This window comes from Bufo bufo, chromosome 4 (genome assembly GCF_905171765.1).
Source record: "Bufo bufo chromosome 4, aBufBuf1.1, whole genome shotgun sequence".
NCBI classification, from domain to species: domain Eukaryota; kingdom Metazoa; phylum Chordata; class Amphibia; order Anura; family Bufonidae; genus Bufo; species Bufo bufo.
This window is the reverse complement of record NC_053392.1, coordinates 602,563,521-602,573,752: the sequence shown is the minus strand read 5'-3', so window position 1 is coordinate 602,573,752 and position 10,232 is coordinate 602,563,521. Positions and strand designations below refer to the sequence as shown.

Sequence of the window (10,232 nt, the reverse complement as noted above, 5' to 3'; positions counted from 1 at the left end):
GATCAATTCACCTACTCAGTTTCTGCTGGTCAGTTTCGATGTTGTATCGTTATATACATCTATTGAACACGAATATGGTCTAGGTGTTGTTGATGTGGCGCTCGCCGGCATGGAACTCTCCACCGATGCCTGACGGTTTGTTCTCCAGCTATTGGAGGTGATCCTGAAGAGTAATTACTTCCTCTTTGGGAACACCTTCTACCAGCAGATGCGGGGTGTGGTGATGGGGTCGAATGTGGCCCCAACTTATGCCAACATCTTCATGGCTGAGGTGGAGGACAGACTGGTTTACCATTCAGCATTCATGGGGGGAGTCCTGTGCTGGTGGCGCTGAATTGATGACATCTTTATGATTTGGGGTGGAACGATGGAAGAACTAGAAAAGTTTCATCAACATTTGAATATGGAGGTTCCGGGTTTGCAGTTTACTGTCACGGCCTCTGAAAGTGAATTACAATTTTTAGACGTGAGGGTATATGTTGAAGATGGGACCATCAAGACAAATCTATATCAAAAACAGACAGACAGAAATAATTTACTGAGGTATGATAGTAATCACCCTCGATGTATGTTTGACTCGCTTCCATGGAGCCAATTATTAAGAGTGAGGAAAATAGTTTCAGATGATGAGAACCTCTATGACCGGGTGGAGGAGATGTGTAATAAATTCTCTGTGAGGGGATACCCACTGAACTTATTACAAAAGACGAGTAATAGGATCTTGGCGGTTGACAGGGAGACCACACTGCGTTACTTTCCAATCAGTAGGGGGATTCAGAGAATTCCTTTTGTGTCCACATTTGGCAGTCACAGTGGTGACATTGCCAACATTCTTAGGAAAGAATGGCACATTTTATATAGGGGTCTTCCCAATATAAGTGAGTTCAAACACACTAACCTACGTGATAGGTTGGTCAAAACGGACATAGGGAGTAACGGGGTGACAGGCAGATGCTTTTGGCACCAAGAAAGATGGGCAACTTTCCCTGTCTAGGATGCTGTAATTGTGGTAATCTAATAAAAGGGGACACCTTTGTTCCCCCATATAGTGGGAAAACATATAATATCAGGGGTCACTTTACTTGTAGATCTACAGATGTGATCTTCATGATACAATGCCCCTGTAGTTTGATCTATGTCGCGAAATCAGGGAAAGAATAAATAAACATAAAAGTACGATTAGGAAAAAAATGTTGGACCAACCGGTTGCCAAACATTTTGTGGAGTGTGGCCATTCTGTCAACCAGTTGAGATTCAGAGTGATAGATTCGGTGGGTATATTGAGAAGAGGTGGTGATAAAGAACAAATTGTCACGGCCTATGGTGTACACTGTGACACTGTTGCCACACTTGCGGTTGCCCGCGGCAACGTGTTTGTGTGAGAGCATGCGGTGGCAGTGTCTCGGTCTTCTGGGTGATTGCCGTGACATGGTTGCCACGCATGCTGTTGCCGGTGGTTACGTGTTTGGTATGCTTGTGTGTGCACTTCCCCTTTAAGTTGTAGCCTCCCTCTGTCTGGTGCTGTAAGGGTTAACTCCCTGACTGGGTGTGGTCACTTGGCTTATATCTTCTGTGGTTTCCTGGCTGGAGTCAGTTGTACTTCAGCTGTGGTTGGTGCTGGAGCTCTGCTCCAGTCCAGGGTGTTCCATCTGTCCAGTGAGGGCCACCCTTGTGGTCATCAATGTTATCCCGGTATCTCCTTCCCTTCCTGTCCCTATTTGTATGGAGTGGGTTATGTTCAGGGTGTTTGTATGTCTAGTTTGGTGTTACATGTCTGGTGGTGTTTGGTGTCCAGCATGTTTGCTAGACATTCCCCTGTCTCATGTTTATTGCAGCTATCGATGTCCTGGGTTCCTGTGTGGTATGTGGTGTGTGCTGTGTCCTTTAATGTTGGTGTGGACACCAGCACTTGTGCACGGGTTCCAGTCAGTGTGTCTGTGGCAGGTAAGTGTGTTATTGGTTTCACTTACCTGCCATCTCCGTATGCTTTCATTGTCCCCTACTCATCGTACGGTGGGGGGTTTTCCCCACTCCCCACCGTGACACAAATCCTTAGGAAGAAGGAACTTAAATGGATCTTTACCTTAAAGTCACTGCAACCACATGGACTCAATATTAAGTTCAACATAAGTGGCATAAATTACTTTTGGTGAGCCGGTGGTTCTCTCCCTCCTTTTTATAGATTCTGGGTGTAATGCGATGGTGTGGACCGAGATAACAACATTGGGTCCAGCAATCGGGGGTTAATTTACTCCATCCATTATATACTTTTTGATGCAATGTCCCCATATGTTATGCCCGCATTGAATATATGGTATGATATTGCGGGGTGGGGGGGATGTCTTTATTTTAATTGAGTTATTGCACGCTATATATGATTTGGGGAAATGTCTAGGTAATGTGCGACATGGAGATTATTCTCCTGTGACAGCGTCGGTATCTATATGACAACAGGATGCTTTCCTGTTGTACACGTCAGCGGAGTTAAACTATCATGTGATTACCATGTGACCGTGGCTGATGACGCGATGTTTCACGTCATCCGCATCTTGGCCAATTACTAACAATATGGACATGCGCAGTGAACATCGGGAGACGCGATCATGGAGTCCAAGTAATCGATGTGTTCACCATCGCAAGTTTCACCTTTCTTTTGCACGACAACACAGGTATTTTTACTGACATATAATGCTATGTAAACGTTGCATTTGTCGCTGTGTGTGCACATTCATTGAAGTACTAATAATAAAGAAGAGACCGGAGATGCTGCCATCGCCTTTTGCTTACTTATCTATCTGCTGACTGCTGAGGATCTGCGGTTGTGGCCTGGATGGTGCATTCTGGTGCAGTCGCTGAGACCTTTGTGTGCTGCTCCTACATATCTTTTTGACCATCCTGAGGGTAGGTCATCAATATAAGGAGCTTTGAAAATCCCCTTACTGTGGTTATCCCATGACTAATGTAAGAAAAGAAAATCAGACATCACGTAGAACATGACAACCTCTTTCTAACAAAGCCCTAACCAGCCCTGGACCTCACATGGATCCAGAGATCTCCCCATTCATTACTCTGATAGATTTATATCAAGCTCACAGCTCAAGGGGAGTGTCTTTTCTGCTGCAGCTCAGGGGGCGTGTCCATGCTCTGCCTATCACAGCTCAGGAGGCAGCTGAAGGATGAAACTGAGCATGTGCGGCCATCTCAGTGAGCAGGTCAAAGAAATAAGAGAAAAACAACCAGCAGGTGGCGCTATGCAGATACATTTTATTGAATAACTCAGTGGCAATGATACATTTTTAATTACATGCAAATATAAAAGTATTCAGATGCAGGTGATGGTTTGAGAACTGTAGAATATTTTTTGTGGGACAACCCCTTTAAGAAAGTCAAGCTACCACTTTGTTAGCTAAATCAGACAGTTGTTCATTTTATGATTATGTAAAGCTTTTCTTTTTCTCAGCTACAAAGCTATCCAACCCCAAATTATCTCGAGACATTCAGTTCACACAAGAGGAGATTCTGCATTTCAGAGCAAATTGTATTGAAATAATCAACATTTACGCATATAAACGATATAATAGGAATCTATTGAGAATGTGCTGATTAAAGGATGAGGCCAAGCATCTTTTCTTTCTTATCATTGTATCTGTGGATCTATCCTCAGGCCAATAGTGTGGTTATTCACTGTGAAAATAAAAAGATAAATTCATAAAAGGAATGAAGGGGCACACTCAAAAGGGGTGTCCCATGTGGTGTGCTAGACCTCGACGTGGCCACTGAGGAAGAGGTACAGCACCTCGAAGCGCGTCTGGCGTGAGGAGTGAGCGTTGCACTGAATACCTGCAATAAATAAAGAAGATAGAGGAAGCTCTGTCCGGATTCATAGCAAGCGGTCGCCGATTGGTGACGTCATCCCAGCTTCACCCGGTCTCCCAAGCAACCAGGTCACATGGGACGCCACGTCGAGGTCTAGCACACCACGTGGGACGTGCGGCCGCCTGGAATCAGCGCTGCATCAGAGGCAGTGAAGACGGGTAAGACCCAGCTCCTGGGGATCATCTATTGTGGCATTGTGAATGCACTAAGTGACTTTTGGCGGTGTTATCAACTGTGAGTGTTGCCGCCTATATCAATTGGACTTTGACTGAAAACGATCAGAAGTTATTGGCATTTTGTGCTATACAGCCCTCATCATTACACCTATACAGGTGCTGCACGTCCATTGATCTACATTTGGTTGCGGTATACTGACACACGTGCCACATTTGAGTGATATATAGCCGGCACATATGCACCACCTTTCTATCGATTAGTAAGGGTCTCAGCCGACATACTTGCTACAGGAATCACCCTGGGACGGGTGTACTGTTACACGGGACTCAATCCTATATATATAGAGGTCATATATTTGTATTCAGCCTATATATTATGTATATTTTTAGGGGATATTTTTTGGTTAAATAAAGTGTCTATCGTTGCTTTTTCAAGTGATCCCTTTTGAGTGGGCCCCTTCATTGCTTTTTGACATCCACATTTCACTTTGGTCCTTAGGGTGGCACTTGTAGGTGAGCACCTTATCTCATACGTGAGAGGTTGAGCCGCTGAGCTTTCTGGTTATATAAAATTCATAAAAGGAACATCACATTAGAGATGGAGCCAGGATCACAACTTTACCCTGGCGGCAATAACTAGCTCAGTCCACTACGTTCTCAGTAACGTTTCATGACTTTCTCGATTACCATAGGAACTCTTTAAAGGAAGTTTTCAGCATATTGTAACTAAATCTTAATCATTCTAATATGAAACTGTATTTAGGGAGTCTTTAATTATTCTAGAGGTCTATTTGTTTTGGGGTCTGGTCTGGGGTCTGTATTTATTCTGGGGTATGTAGATATTCAAGGGTTTGTATTCTGGCGTAGTATATTCACCAGCTATCAAGCCAAGGGATTATCCAGATGCATGGACACCACCCCAGAAAGAGTAAGTAATAGAAGCAAAACAGAAAGCAATCCAGCTCCATCGGAATACAAATTAAAATCTCTAAAATGGCGGCTGCACGTGTTACAAAGTGAAAGTAAGAAGCCTGGGTACGCGAGATCACCCATAATGCCGTGCAGCCAGCCATCCCACAGAGAGCTATCCCCTCATCCTGCGCGGTCTCCGCCATTTCACTATGAGCTGAGCATAGGGAGAGACGTGACAAGCGCTCATGCACTAGGGACAGTGTTGCTGAAAACTGTTTAAAAAAGAATATTGGATAGGGAGAGTGCAGGGGCAGTGCAGGGATATTGTAGGGAGAGTTTTTTGAGACTGTAGGGAGGCCATAGGGAGAAAGTAGGGAGACTACAGGTTGCGTGCATCTTGATCAACTACTGCGACATTCATAGTTAATCTGTTATTTTACACATAGGCTTACTGTGCGTCAGACACATTCTTAGTTAATCTGTTACATTGCAGTTCAGTTACTATGGCCAACAGACAGTTGCCTGGGCCCTCCAAAGGAACGGACAGTGGCAAAAATGTTGTTGTAGCTGGCACAAGTAGCAGCAGAAGAAGTGGGTTGTTACATCCACAGAAACAAGCCAGAGCTGCCCCTGTCATCATCTCAAGTGACAAGAGATACACACAGCCAGGAATCGGTGGGTTCTTCTGACACCAAGCTTACTTGGCATGGCCTAGGAACTGCCTATGTGCCCTCACCTGTCCTGAACATGCCTCTTGCTTTTGCTGCTCCTTCTGCTAGCCAAGTAATGTATGTGCAGCATACGGGTAGGTTACCCGACACTGCTATATTATAATGTGTATCTCCCTTTAAGAAAGTTAGGCCTGCTGCAGGCAATTCTTATTCCAGCCAGCAGAGGGAGCCCCCAGTTTAGTATAAATAGGCCAGGGCCTAGCCTAGGGAGGGAGTTGGAAGTTTCTAGTTCAGAGTTAGTTCTGAGAGATTCAGGACTCAGTAACTAGTGCAGAAATCGCACCACTGGTGTGGAGGATCCTTCCCACCTAGTTTTCCAGGTCAAGTATACCTGAGGTACTCTAAAGATAGAGCCTGCCATCAGGAGAGAAGAAAACCTCTACAAAACCTTTGCTCAAGGGTTATCACCGTGATTTGGGTGTCTGGACCTTGAGAGTATTGCCTATAGCCAGGAACTAAAGCAGGAGAGGAAATAAGTATACCCCTGCAGAGAGAATAGTTGCCTGAAGGGTATTGCTGCATTTAGAGTAAGAGGAAATCCCTGATCCTAGGAGGCCTGTCTTGAAGTTAGTCTTTTGCGACTGTGAGTAAAAGCCTAACCACCACTGTGATTGTATGGTACCGTGTGGAATAACTCTGGAACTGTATTCACTGACTGTTCATCCATCTTCAAATTCGTTCAGTAAAGTTAACCTGTTATTTAAATATCAGGATCGCTCAATTATTCCATCTATCACTACACGGTGTGCCACCGTTCAATTGGCACTGGCGTCACGACATTTATCAACTGCCTGTTCCAGTGTTGACCCGATTGAAGACGACAGTGAATCCCAGGTTAGTGGGTTGCCCTGCACTACAAAGCCCCGCATACCTAAAGTTACACTACTGACCCCCTTGGATACTGCATCGCTCTTTTTGGCGTCACGAACAGGATCCGCATGCTTCTGGAGTGCAGAGAAGTGTGAACTGTGTGCTTTAACTATTCCACCACCGTATTGCAAGGACTGTACCCTTTATTTCCAAGTCGGTGGATTACAATTGTGCCTGGGAGGAATCGGAGGCGCTGTGCTGTGTTGCTCTACCCCCAGGGAGAGAGAAATCGTGTTTGTGGATTACAATTTATCAACTTGTCAACACCCCTGCTTGCTGTCAGGGAATGGTGACCAAGATGGCCGCCGGCCGCCTGGAGTAAAGTTTCCCGCGCTGCTGAGGACCTTCGTGGGCGGATCCCTTCAAAGACACAGAGAATCCCGCCCCTCTTCATCATCGCACCGCCGCGGCCCTGCTTCTTCTACGTCAGCAACGTCACCGCGTACACAGGACGTCCAGAGTCTCGCGGGACTTGGCCTGCGCAACCCCGGCGATACCGGTAAGGACTTGTAACCGGAGGGAAGGGGATTGTTCCGGCCTCTCTAGTCGCCAGCAGCCGCATCTTAAAAAACTAACATGTCAGAACCGGGAGTTCCCGAGCAGCCGGCCCCAGGAGAGCTTGCGGCTTCTAATCATCCTATAGCCCCCAACATGATGCCCTTTACTATGCCTTACTATTTTGGGGCCCCATGGTTCCCCCGCTATAAAGGGGAGGCCCATACCTTAAGAGACTTTAAAGAAAAGTTGCTGGCATTATTCAAACTGTACCCCATAAATGCCGGACAGCAGATGGAAATCCTGCTAGCGCAACTGGAGGGAGCTGCCCGCAGAGAGGTATTATCCTGGCCTGCTGCTGAACGGAGTACTCTAGAACAAATATTCACCCGCCTCAGGGCCACTTTTGAAACCAGGACTGCCTCAGAGATAAAGATGCACTTCTTTGGCAAGAAACAGAAGTCCGGTGAGTCCCTCCGTGACTATGCCCTATCACTTCAGGAGGCTTTGGGGGCTGTAATCCAGATAGATCCCAAGGAGGCTGATAATCAGGACCAGACCCTGAGGGAACAATTTATCACAGGGGTGTCTAGTGAGCAAATAAGGACTCAATTAAAAATGCTGTCAGCCCAGCACCCTAACAGTACCTTTCTGGACTTTAAAGAGCTGGCTATAAGAATTCTGGGGTCAACAGTATCTACGGAGTTGAGCACCCCACCTGAGTCACCAGCCTGCAGGCCAAAACCGCTTATCACTAACCAGGCTGAGGCCGGTCAAGCTGTTCAAGCTTCAGCTACCGATACTATTGCCATGCTGACAGAACAGGTAAACCACCTCACTAAAAGTTTAGAGAGAGTGTGCAGAAAGATAGAGGAATGGGAAAAACCCCTAATGTCAGAGGAAGAGTTCCTGTCACCTCCTAAGCCGTTCTCGCCTCCATACCAAGAGACTCACCCCAGGGATCCTGGGAGGCGTAATAGAGATCGTTCCAAAGATCGCAAGCGGCCCGTGTGTAAATACTGTAAAAAGGTGGGACACACCGAATCCACGTGCTGGCAGTTAAACGGGCTACCCTCGAGGCTGAGGACCGCTCCTCGGGAGGTAGAACACTAGGTCCAAAGGATCCAAGTTGGATGCCCCGGTATGTAGGATCCCATCCTAAAATCAATATAGAGATCAACGGGGTCTCCTTTGAAGCCCTATTAGATACTGGGTCCCAGGTCACTACCATTCAGCTGCCCGCATTTGAAAAGTTCTGGGACACCAACCAGTTAACCCAGCCGCCTGAATCCTGGGTGGAGATTATCGCCAGCAATGGCAAACCGGTAAAGATTCATGGATACTGGGAACCCACCCTGCAGGTGGGAGAAGTAACCTTGCCTCAACAGGGGGTGATAGTAGTACAGGCCGGCGACAGAGGAGGACATCCTGTCATTCTAGGCACCAATGTCTTCAAAAACTGTTATTCTGAAATACTTGCCGCATTACACCAGACTTTGCCCAATGCTTCCTCTGCATCCAAGAGGGTGATTCAGAAGACTATTACTGTGTTAAGTGCTCAGCAGAGGTTTGCTAATGGGAAAGGAGAAATTTGTACTGCCAGGATCCGTGATATTAAGCCTGTGACTTTGCCTCCTAATTCTCAAACTCTTTTATGGTGTTGTGCTATCCTGGGAGTCCAAGGCCAAGATTATCCAGCCCTGGTGGAACCAATCCAGATGGAGAACTACCCTTATGTGAGAGCTGCCAAGTGCCTGGTGAACGTCTCCCAAGGTAAAGTACCTGTCCGTCTGATTAACCTGAGTGATCATCCTGTTGCGCTTACTAAGCATTGCCGTGTTGCCCAGCTTTCCCAGGTGTCCTTCCAAGACATCATTCGTCTTCCAGTGACAGAAAAGCCGCCAGCTGCAGTCAGTGGACGTCCGTCGGTGACCCAGCCACAAGTGCCCTGGTGGGAAGAGCTCCATGTAGGGGACGAGACTACCCCCCAACATCAACAAGAAGGGATCCTACAGCTTGTCAAAGAGCACCACCAGGCCTTCAGTAAACATGCTACTGATTATGGAGAGGTGAGTGCCATACAACACACCATACCTACTGGCTCTCATCCTCCTATCAAGGAGAGATACAGACCCTTACCGCCTACTTCATATCAGACTGTAAAAGAAATGATCCAAGAGATGAAAGACTCTAATGTAATCCGGGACAGCCGTAGCCCGTGGGCTGCCCCCCTGGTCCTTGTAAAGAAGATGGATGGTGGTATCCGTTTCTGTGTGGATTATAGGAAAATTAACCAAATAACCCACAAAGATGCATACCCACTGCCCCGCATTGAGGAGTCACTAACTGCTCTGGGCTCCTCCGCCTATTTCTCCACATTGGACTTGACCAGTGGCTACTGGCAAGTACCCATGGCCCCTGCAGATAGGGAAAAGACTGCTTTCACCACTCCCATGGGCCTGTTCGAATTTAATTGTATGCCGTTCGGGCTGTGTAATGCCCCAGGGACTTTCCAGAGACTAATGGAGCGGTGTTTGGGTCACAAAAACTTCGAAACAGTGCTGCTGTATCTAGATGATGTCATTGTGTACTCAAAAACATATGAGGACCATCTGAAACATTTAGCAGAAGTATTTGAAATCCTTATCAAATATGGCTTGAAAGTAAAGCCATCCAAGTGTCACTTGCTCAAACCTGCAGTAAAATACCTGGGGCATGTGGTAAGCGCAGAGGGCGTGTGGATAAGCTAGCTGCTGTCCGTAATTGGCCGGTCCCCACTACCGTCAAAGAGGTGAGGAGTTTCCTTGGTTTTGCAGGCTACTATAGACGTTTTATCCCCCATTTTGCTCAAATAGCTGATCCTATCCAAGAACTCCTGAGGGGGCAACCCAAGAAAAGTCCTAGAACTCCTGTGCCCATTGAGTGGAATGAGGAAAGGGAAATAGCGTTCCAATTGTTAAAAAAGAAACTGACCGAGCCTCCTGTGTTAGGTTATCCAGACTACAGCAAACCATTCCATCTTTATACCGATGCTAGCAAGCGAGGCCTGGGAGCTGTGTTGGCCCAGATCCAAGAGGGAAAAGAAAGAGTGATAGCTTATGCAAGCCGCTCCCTGAAAGGAGCTGAGAAAAATGACCAGAATTATAGTTCCTTCAAACTAGAGTTCCTGGCA

General features: G+C 46.7%; 1 protein-coding gene across 1 annotated transcript in view; it reads right to left on the bottom strand.

Moving 5' to 3' along the window:
- Positions 1 to 3,522: 3,522 nt before the first annotated feature.
- LOC120999597 (calpain-8-like) overlaps positions 3,523 to 10,232 on the bottom strand; it is a 68,264-nt gene continuing 61,554 nt past the window's right edge. Inside the window, exon 12 of the mRNA XM_040430553.1 lies at positions 3,523 to 3,684. The gene's annotated coding sequence lies outside the window, so the exon portion shown is untranslated. The remainder of the gene's footprint in view (positions 3,685 to 10,232) is intronic.